Genomic DNA, 11760 nt, shown 5'->3' with positions numbered 1-11760 from the left:
AATTATCAAACTCCAAAGTGATAACTCAGTCCTCCTAATCATGTTCTACTGTGCCAATTTGTATTGGACATAAAATAGGTTTTACCTATCAGTGCCATGGAACATGTGAATACCATGTACTGCAAATGGAAGCTTCTGAGTTGGGGGAGAGAAGTTGGGCATAAAATAGGATTTACCTATCAGTGCCATGGAACCACATGTGAAAACCATGTACTGCAAGCGGAAGCTTCTGAGTTGGGAAGAGTAGATAGCTATCCTCATCAATGCTTGTTACTGCAAACAGAAGCACCGTCGTCGCCCGATCATGCGCTACTGAGTTGGGGAGAGAAGTTGTTGCCAGACAAATTCAGGACAGCCAGAAAACCATCAATATTCTGCATTTATGAAGAAAATGGAATAAATATGCAAACAATGCGCATGGTATCCAACTAAGACTCAGTTAGGAGAAATGTAGTAAAACTGACACTATCTTCTACTGAATTAGCACATATGTGTAACATTATATGATCTTGCAGGAAAAAAATCAGGCGCATTTGCTCATAAGCCGCTGAAATAAGAAAACGATGGTGACATTTGAATGAAACTATTGTATCCAAAGTGCATATATATAGCACTATGACACAAATAAATTGTATGGAACACTTGGTTCATAGTTATTTGTACCACAGTTTAAAATGCCTATGGCCAAGCAAGCAAAGCTTGAAAATTTCTTTAGGAAAAAGAAAATTCTATAACACAGCCAGCAGCCTTGCAATTGCCGAAAGAGAAAAAAATTAACCAAGCTAGCATCGGCGCCACAAATTTCATCTCAAAATTGTTTTAAAATTCCGCATATGTCCCAAAACAGAAGTACATTCGACTTGAGTGTATAAAGTTAGGATAACAATATCATGATAAGCATGTTTAGTGAAAAGGACATATCATATGGTAATATGGTAAGAAAATAGAACACAGGTTCAGAACTGTACCTCTTTGTTATTTTCTTGTCTCTTTCTAGCATCATGGAAAGAATCTAAAAGTATATAAAACAATAATTAGTATTCATATTGCTTAACTCTTGAGTCCTGATTGAGAAACGAAAACATGTGACTGTAAAGGTCAATTTTGAACCAATATTCATCAACAAACTGAATCAGTGTGTGATCCTAACAGATAAAAAGTGCATCATCTCACCTGATTGTCACTTTGGCCCTATCTCTGAATTCTTGCTAGGAGGGGGCCATGAATCGAGCAGCATGATTTACAAAATTGATGTACCTATCAAGATAGAAAACTAACGTTTGAACTGAAGATCCTCAACAATCTGCAACATATGTCATGCCACTTCTTTGAACGAATATTAAAGGAATATACATTAGTGTTCACTAAAGAATTGGTCCAACAAAAAAACAAGTCACCCATTTAGAGAACCCAATCTAGAACTTTTGAAAATAGCATTTATAATATCACACTCTGCTATGTTTATATTTTGCACTATACGTCTCCAACAATTTATCCTCAACTAACCTCTCACCGGTTGTTGACACCCAGATCCTATCAACAATGATGCACACTTGATTTGAACAATGGATACTATTTATGTAAAAATACAATGCAAAAGCATAGATTAGGGGAATTTTTTACCAAAAAGAAAAGGCAGCAGGCTTCTCCTTGTTCCATTCGGGTGAGGTGGATACGGTGATTAAGGAGATTAGTTCATACCTACAAAAGAAGAGCACACAAAGATAAAAGAAGAGGCACTTTCGCGATTAGCGCCCAATTCCCCACATATTTGAGCTGTATATATTCCCACCATGAATGCGTGAGACGAGATTTGATGATGTTGATGTGTTGGGATGGATTGGAGAGATGAATTAGCAAGGAGAATGAGTGAGCAACTGCTGCAACATGAGTCATGGACGAGCAGCTTGGGATACAGAATATGTACCTTCAGTAAGATCATTGACGAAGCAGCAGGAGCAAAGTGGGGGTCGTGGAGGAGAATCTCACGGGCGTAGAAACGTGCAGGACAGACGGAGCTCGATCGGCCGCTCCTTCCGGCGACATCACGGCGCGCCGCGGCGGTGCGAGCGGCAGTCTGCGCTGCTCCTGCCGGCCGCCATCCGCGCTCCTTCCGGCGGCATCGCACCGCGCGGCGGCAATGCGCCCGATGGGCTATGCCGCTCCGGTCGGCCACCAGCCGTTCCTCTCAGGGTGGGGACACAACGGAGCAGGATAGCGTTGCAAGACTACGGTGAGCGGCCGCGCCACGGTTCGGTGTTCTCGCCCGATGAGCACACGTGCTCGAGGACGATCTCGATCCGACGCCCTGTCCTCCTCTTGCCACCACGCATAAGCTCCTCCTAGCCGCTCCATACCATGGTGTGCTGCTGCTCGAGTGGCGAGGCGGCTGCCCGACGACGGGGGTTGCGGGTGGAGGAGGCGAGGACGAGAGAAGGGGAAGGGAGGAGAAGGGGCGGCGGCTGGGATAGGCGGACGGCAGTGATACGTCCCCGACGTATCCATAATTTCTGTCGTTCCATGCTTGTTTTATGACAATACTTACATGTTTTGCGTGCACTTTATGATGATTTCATGCATTTTCCGGAACTAACCTATTAACAAGATGCCACAGTGCCAGTTCCTGTTTTCTCGCTCGTTTGTGGTTCCAGAAAGGCTGTTCGGGCAATATTCTCGGAATTCGACGAAACGAAGACCAAACCTCCTATTTTTCCCGGAAGCGTCCCGAACACCGAAGAAGAGTCGGAGAGGGGCCAGAGGGCCACCACACCATAGGGCGGCGCGGCCTGGCCTGGGCCCGCGCCGGCCCGTGGTGTGGCGCCCCGTGTGCCCCCTGCGCCGTCTCTTCGCCTATAAAATCCCTTTCGACCTAAAAACACCGTAACTCTTGACGAAACTCCGAGAAAGACTCCGGGGCGCCGCCACCATCGCGAAACTCCAATTCGGGGGACAGAAGTCTCCGTCCCGGCACCCTGCCGGGACGGGGAAGTGCCCCCAGAAGCCATCTCCATCAACGCCATCGCCTCCATCATGCTCCGTGAGTAGTTCCCCCATGGACTACGGGTTCTAGCTGTAGCTAGTTGGTATTCTCTCCCCCATGTATTTCAATACAATGATCTCATGAGCTGCCTTACATGATTGAGATTCATCTGATGTAATCGGTGTTGTGTTTGTCGGGATCCGATGGATTGTTACGTTATGATTGTCTATCTACAAAGTTTATGAAGTTATTGTTGCTGCAATCTAGTTATGCTTAATGCTTGTCACTAGGGCCCGAGTGCCATGATCTTAGATTTAAGCTCTATACTTATTGCTTAGATTGTATCTACAAGTTATATGCACATGTCACTGTCCGGAACCAATGGCCCCGAAGTGACAGAAATCGGGACAACCGGAGGGGATGGCGGTGATGTGAGGGACACATGTTTTCACGGAGTGTTAATGCTTTGCTCCGGTACTCTATTAAAAGGAGTACCTTAATATCCAGTAGTTTCCCTTGAGGCCCGGCTGCCACCGGCTGGTAGGACAAAAGATGTTGTGCAAGTTTCTCATTGCGAGCACGTACGACTATTATTGGAAAACATGCCTACATGATTAATGATCTTGATATTCTGTCTTAATGCTATTTCAATCCTATCAATTGCCCGATTGTAATTTGTTCACCCAACACTTGTTATTGGAGAGTTACCACTAGTGTAGATAGCTGGGAACCCCGGTCCATCTTTCATCATCATATACTCGTTCTACATGTCAACTGTTTTCTGGTGCCATTGCTCTCATATTACTGCTACTGTGTTACTGTTACTATTGCTCTCATATCACTGCTACTTTCACATCACCCCTGTTGCTAGTGCTTTTCCAGGTGCAGCTGAATTGACAACTCAGTTGTTAAGGCTTATAAGTATTCTTTACCTCCCCTTGTGTCGAATCAATAAATTTGGATTTTACTTCCCTCGAAGACTGTTGCGATCCCCTATACTTGTGGGTCATCAGGCAGCTAGGGTTTCCTTCGTGGGATTTCTATTTTATACCACCACGGTAAAAAACGGATGGCTGAGATTTATTGAAGGTAAAATCCTAGGGCTGAGAGATGCTAATCTATGTGAGGCCCCCGTGGGGGGGCATCATATATACCCCTGGATTCCTTCTAGATTAGCTTCCATGAAAGAAATGACACATTGATGATAATACTTCCACATCGATCATATTAAACCCTATTTCTTGATGTTGCACATCTCCATTTTTTGAATTCCAAACAATTACCTACATAAACTACAATAAATAAGTATATTAATCTTGAACTCAAATGGACAATAAAATGATTTTATTTTTTTCCTTTTCTATTTAATATGGAATAATTAATACCATTAAATCCGTAAATCAGAATTTGACAAATAATATGTCTAAATTGATCAAAAAATGAGAGGAATCCAAATATGACATCTATATCATATTTTTAACCTAAAAATGGTTTTTACAAACAATGTCGCGATTCTATCCATAACATTCTTTGGATCGTTTTGAATTTGTTATGAACATTTCAAACTATATTCAAAACAGCGGGCATCAAGATCCTTTGCCCGGGGCTGTGGCTCGCTAAACTTGCACTAGATCTCTGATGAAATAGCATATTGTGAACCTAAAAATAATTTTTACAAAAAATCTTGAGCATTATATCATGTACCTATAGTTCAAATCTTGAGCACATTGTTTGGACCATTTTTAAATTTGTTATGACCGATTCGGCAGAATTTGTCTTTTTCATGAGGGGTGGACGGAAAGGTTCCAGATACACCGGTTGAAAATTTTTCCATCTTAGGTGGTCTAGTATTTTTGAAAAATGTGTTGCTACCAATGTGAAACTTTAATTTGGTGGTTGCTTCAGAAAACACCCCGTTTTTGGCACCTCAAAATGGAAAATAGTTTTTTCGTGCGATGAAATGGAAAACTTCCTCCTGCAACATCGTAAGACATCCCAATATGCACATGTGTGCACAATTTGGGCACATTATCACAAACTATGCTGCGCTTCTATCCATAACATTGGTCGTTTGACCTAAATATCATAAAACCTCGAACGTGATAGCTCATTTTGTGAAGGATTTTTATGATGTTTGCAAATTTCCAACTTTTAAATTTTTCCTTGCAACTATGACACATAATATGACACCACGCGAACGTTTCACATTGTTTGGACCATTTTTAAATTTGTTATGCCCGTTTCAATCCATATTCAAAACGACGGGCATGAAGATCCTTTGCCCGGGGCTGAGCCTCGCTAAACTTGCACTGGATCTATGATGAAATAGCATGTTGTGAACGTACAAATAACTTTAAAAAAAAATCTTGAGCATTATATCATGTACATGGAGTTCAAATCTGGCCGGCGTCCTACCGATTCGGTAGGAATTTGTCTTTTTCATGAGGGGTGGACGGAAAGGTTCCAGATACACCGGTTGGTAAATTGTCCATCTTACGTGGTCTATTTTTTTTAAAATGTGTTTCTACCAATGCGAAACTTTAATTTGGTGGTTGCTTCACAAAACATCCCGTTTTCGGCACCTCAAAATGGAAAATGTTTTTTCATGCGATGAAATGAAAAACTTCCTCCTGCAATATCCTAAGACATCCTAATATGCACATGTGTGCATAATATGGGCACATTATCACAAACTATGTCGCGCTTCTATCCATAACATTGATCGTTTGACCTAAATGTCGTGAAACCTTGAACGTGATAGCTCATTTTGTGAAGGATTTTTTGTGATGTTTGCTAATTTCTAACATTAATATTTTTCCTTGCAACTATGACACATAATATGACAAAAGGCGAAGGTTTTACATTGTTTGGATCGTTTTTGAATTTGTTATGCCCGTTTTAATCCATATTGAAAACGGCGGGCATGAAGAACCTTTGCCCGAGGTTCAGGCTCGCTAAACTTGCACTGGATCTCTGATGTAATAGCATGTTGTGAACCTAAAAATGATTTTTACAAAAAATCTTGAGCATTATATCATGTACATGTTGTTCAAATCTGGTCGGCCTCCTACCGATTCGGCAGGAATTTATCTTTTTCATGAGGAGTGGACGGAAAGGTTCCAAATACACCGGTTGATAAATTGTCCATCTTAGGTGGTCTAGTATTTTTGAAAAATGTGTTGCTACCAAAGTGAAACATTAATTAGGTGGGTGCTTCACAAAACACCCCGTTTTCGGCACCTCAAAAATGGAAAATGGTTTTTTCGTGCGATGAAATGGAAAACTTCCTCTTGCAACATCGTAACACATCCCAATATGCACATTTTTGCATAATATGGGCACATTATCACAAACTATACTGTGCTTCTATCCATAACATTGGTCGTTTGACCTAAATGTCATGAAACCTCGAACGAGATAGCCTATTTTGTGAAGGATTTTTTATGATGTTTACAAATTTCCAACTTTAATATTTTCCTTGCAAAGATGACACATAATATGACACCACGCGAAGGTTTCATATTGTTTGTATCTTTTTCGAATTTGTTATTCCCGTTTCAATCTATATTCAAAACGGCGGACATGAAGATCCTTTGCTCAGGGCTGAGGCTCGCTAAACTTGCACTGTTGTGAACCTAAAAATGATTTTTAAAAAAAATCTTGAGCAATATATCATGTACCTGTAGTTCTCGGCCTCCTACCGATTTGGCAGGAATTTTTCTTTTTCATGATGGGTGGACGGAAATGTTCTAGATACACCGGTTGAGAAATTGTCCATCTTAGGTGGTCTAGTATTTTTGAAAAATGTGCTGCTACCAATGTGAAACTTTAATTTGGTGGTTGCTTCACAAAACACCCCGTTTTCGGCACCTCAAGAATGAAAATTGGTTTTTTCGTTCGATGAAATGGAAAACTTCCCCTGCAACATCATAAGACATCCCAATATGCATATGTGTGCACATTATGGGCACAATATCACAAACTATGCCGCGCTTCTATCCATAACATTGGTCGTTTGACCTAAATGTCATGAAACCTCGAACGTGATAGCTCATTTTGTGAATGATTTTTTTATGATGTTTGCAAATTTCCAACTTTAATATTTTTCCTTGCAACTATGACACATAATATGACACCACTCGAAGATTTCATATTGTTTGGATCGTTTTTGAATTTGTTATTCCCGTTTCAATCTATATTCAAAACGGCAGCATGAAGATCCTTTGCCTGGGGCCGAGGCTCGCTAAACTTGCACTGGATTTCTGATGAAATAGCATGTTGTGAACCTAAAAATGATTTTTACAAAAAATGTTCAGTAATATATCATGTACTTGTAGTTCAAATCAGATCGGCCTTGTGCCGATTCGGCAGGAATTTGTTTTTTTCATGAAGGATGGACGGAAAGGTTCCAAATACACCGGTTGAGAAATTGTCCATCTTAGGTGGTCTAGTATTTTGGAAGAATGTGTTGCTACCAATGTGAAATTTTAATTTGGTGGTTGTTTCACAAAACACCCCGTTTTCGACACCTCCAAAATGAAAAATGGTTTTTTTGTTCGATGAAATGGAAAACTTCCTCTTGCAACATCGTAAGACATCCCAATATGCACATGTGTGCACAATATGGGCACACTATCACGAACTATGCGACGATTTTAGCCATAACATTGGTTGTTCGACGTGAAAGCCATGAAACATCGGACATGATAGCTCATTTTGAGAAGGTTTTTTGAGATATTTACAATATTCCAAGTTTGATATCTTTCCAAGATAGATATTTTTTTTCTGAATTTTGATATATTGTTTGTATTTTTCTGAATTATAATGATTTAGTTATGATTTTTTGAAGATTAATGTGGTAAAATGGAAAATAGCTATGCTGACGGCAAAGTCGTCGGCACTGGGCTGAAATATGTGTCGACGGCAAAGCCGTCGGCATAGGCCTGACGTTGTTACCTCGCCGTCACGGTGGAAAGGCTGAGCCGACGGCCAAAACTATGCCGACGGTTGCCATCGGCACAGACCTTCTTGTGCCGACAGTTTACTTGTGCCGACGGCTTGCCTGCTGGCCTGGCCGGAACAGGCCCTGTGCCGACGGCCCCGATATTTTGCCGTCGGCACAGGATCTGGCCGTCGGCACCGCGGCGCGTTCCCATAGTGATACTATATATTTACTGATATATGTTTTGTAATATATACTTCCTCTGTTTCACGAAACATGTCAGAAGTTTATCTAAATTCACACTATATTCAAATTTAGACAAACTTTCAACATGCATGTTTCATGAGACGGAGAGAGTACTTTGTATCACATTGGTCAAACTGGGGGGCCTCGGTTCACCTAGACTAAAAAACAACTAAACCCCATATGTTGCATGCTCGATAGGCTGTTTGTTTCGCACATCTAGGAGGTCAGTTTCTCTGAGTTCTTCTACGATTACCACAAGAATCGGGTCGGACCACTGCCCGCTCCTTCTCGATAGTGAGGAACAAACCATCCTATGGTAGGCGAAGTGTTGTTTCCAAACCTAGTGGTTCCAGGTGACCGGCTTCGGGGACCTTAGTTGGAGGGAAGCTCCTAGGCTTCCTAAATGATATTGGTCCACATAAATGAGGTATTGATCGCTGGCAGTGCATTGCCTGAAATGCGAGACAATTCCCTAAGGATTGGGGGCAACCTGAGCACGGAAAATTAGGTCTTTAAGGCCAATCTACTGGAATATAGGTGGCTGCTTTGGATATGATGGATGATATTTGGGCCCAAAGATATCATCCGGAGGACCAACTCCTCATGCTTGATCACATAGATGACGAGTAGTAGAGATAGCGCAGTAGGGTGTAGAGGATACTTAAAGGAGACACGGGCACGACATACTTCTATGCCATTGCAAATGAGAGTAGGCGTAAGTGCGTGATTGCTTGTCTTGTCACAGATCAAGGGGAGATCGAGGACGGTAGAGCGCTAGTGGAACATATTTATCAGTTGTACCATGGACTTATGGGATTGGAGTGGGAGGACAAGGTACTCTTTTTAACCCAAACTTATGGCATCACAATAGTAAAATCTCTGGGAAGAGAATACGTCATTGGAACTTACATTCACTACGGAGGATCTCGATGATGTGCTTCTTAGCATGACGCCTGATTCAACACTAGGTCCGAACGGCCTTCCGGTGCTTTTCTTTAACGATTATTTGGAATCTTGAGGTCTCCTATATTTTAATTTCTTAAAGAATTTTCCATAGGGATGGTCGACATGTGGCGACTTAACTATGGGATCATTTCTCATATGCCAAATTAATGTTAAAGGGCGGACTACATTTGGCAGTTCAGACCTATCTCTCTCATAAATACTATCTTCAAGTTCGTAGCTAAGAACCTATGCTATTTGTCTTACACCCTTATTTAATAGGACTATTCATCGGAGCCAAACGACTTTCATCAAAGGTAGAACCCTCCATGAGGGTGTGTTGGCGCTTCACAAGATATATACGAGTTGAGAACCAAAAAGTTGTGTGTGTGTGTGTGTGGGGGGGGGGGGGGGTTCTCGAACTAGGAATTCTTGCAGGAAGTTTTGATGTGCAAGGGTTCCTCAGCGATGATTGTTCACCGGCTGATGCAATTGGCCTTTGGGGGAAAGACTATAGTTAATGTCAACGGGGAAACACATAGGTGATACCTTCGATCCGGATTATAGATTATAGTATGATAAGCTTTCTCCCTAAAAGACTTAGGTTTAATCGAACCTTGGAAAGCACTGCTAAAACAGAATCAATGAAATGTCTACAAGACTTTGCTAGTTGATTTGATTTTATATTTACCGGACCTATCTAGTTTACTTTGATTGGGTTGTGTTCAATAGGTGAAAATAGGCCAGGGTCAAGGATTCTCCTGAAGCTATGCATATATGTATAACTGAAGTACAAATGTGTAGTAAATAAAATAGTGATAAGAGATTTGTGAGCAACACATCCGTAAATACTCTTGCCTCTAAAGCCAGACGTGACAAGAGTCTCTTGGTTTAACCATTGTTCCCACAGCCGCGAGTTACAACAATTATTAAGCAAACCAATACAAACCAAAGCATTAAGCTAAATGATTGTGTCGTTGATCCCGAGTGAATCACTAAACATGTACCGTTACTTTCCCCTTTCTATCACTGAGGTTTCGCGGTAGCACACCGTTCTCCCATCATCCTACCTCTTACCTTGATTGATCTGATATACATGGGTACCTGCAGATCATCGAATCAAGGCAAAGAGACAAGGATACAAGATTGTAAAGTTTCTATTCAATTCTTACACATAATCATGAGATTAGATTTCATATACGATTCATCCCAACTCGTAGCCCGGAGGAATACTCACACATAATATCAAGATCAAAGATAGAAATCATTGTTGCAAATACTTGAATTGAAATCAAATTATTCTTACAATTGTCACCGATTCTCAAGGAGATCTCTATTACAATGGTAATGACTATGGCTATGGAGGAGATGGGATATGAAATGGATGAACTATGGCGGTGGATCTCCTTCAGTGTGGTGTAGATGGATCTAATGGATGGTGGCTCTGTTTGGCGACGAATGGCTCTTTTTTTGCGCCGGTCCCTTCATAGAACTTATAGGGTTTGACCTCGGGAAGGCTGCGCCACCCCATATGTGCGAACGGTACCGGTGGGGCTTGCCTGTACCGATGTCCGCTAAACTCCCTGGAACCGCCTTTTGACATCTGGTCAACTTTGATGTACTTGTGACGAGATTTTCTTCAGTTATTGCAAGCCCATTTATCATTATGACGTGATTTCCTGCACAATATTCAAAGATAGAAGAGATTGCACATCTTTGCAATAGTTAGTAATTATTAGCACATTGAGATAGAAAATTAGTCAATTTCTTGACATAGCTATAGGTATAAATGTGAGAAAAAGTGGCATATTTCACCGCCATCAACTTCCCCAAGCTTAGCCTTGAGCATCCTGGAGCAACACACAAAGAACCACAAGGAACTTGGCGTTTAAACCAAAATAAAAAGAAAGTAATTTCACTTACAAGTGGTAGCCTTATGAGTCCAACACTTCTTCCATTAAAAAACTTAGCATACTTAAAGAACTGCCGATAATATAATACAAGCATAGGTAACTCGAGACAATCACAATAAAGATTTATGAGCATGAATAACTAGTTATGTAAACAATTAGTCTAGCTTAAGTGGTTAACCCTCAGTATGCCAAGGAACACTTGGAAGTTTATTATCATCAAAGTTAATTATGAGCATTCATGTCAAAAGAGGTATAAGCAATGAATTATCTTAGTGACGCCCACATCAATAGATCAAAACTATCAAAACACTTACTATATATTCTTTGCCTTTCAAGAAAATTAATCCAATAGTAAGGAGTCAGTGCCAAGACTTAGAAGTCATATATTTGAATTCCAACGATAGTTTCCAATTAAGAGTCATGAATGACCTTTAGTAATATTTTTACAACACTCAAGGGAACTAATAGTGCACACGAGTAGCTAGCTACCCGTGCCTTCAACTCAATAGCTGAAATTGGGATTATTCCTATACCTGAGCTCTTTACTTATGCACTTTACTTTATGATAGTCTTCGTGTGCTTGAAGTTATATATCTTGCTATTAGAGCATTTCTAATAGAGCCCGTAAAAATGCAAACCGTAAAACGCGAGTTCAGGCCACTGAACTCGCGTTTACGGGTCGAAAAAAAGCCGGCGTAGATCAGAACCCGTAAACTAAAACTGTAAAAAAGCATATT

At 41.1% G+C, this 11760-nt stretch overlaps 1 long non-coding RNA gene across 1 annotated transcript; it reads right to left on the bottom strand.

The window, feature by feature from the left end:
* Positions 1 to 259: 259 nt before the first annotated feature.
* LOC124702088 lies at positions 260 to 1244 on the bottom strand. Its single transcript, XR_007002324.1, has 3 exons — positions 1174 to 1244; positions 969 to 1012; positions 260 to 374 (listed from the first exon to the last, which is right to left on the bottom strand). It is a non-coding gene; the product is annotated as an uncharacterized LOC124702088 (long non-coding RNA).
* Between the last annotated feature and the right edge of the window lie 10516 nt (positions 1245 to 11760).

This window comes from Lolium rigidum, chromosome 3 (assembly GCF_022539505.1).
Source record: "Lolium rigidum isolate FL_2022 chromosome 3, APGP_CSIRO_Lrig_0.1, whole genome shotgun sequence".
Lineage (NCBI taxonomy): Eukaryota > Viridiplantae > Streptophyta > Magnoliopsida > Poales > Poaceae > Lolium > Lolium rigidum.
This window is presented reverse-complemented; position numbering and strand designations above follow the sequence as displayed.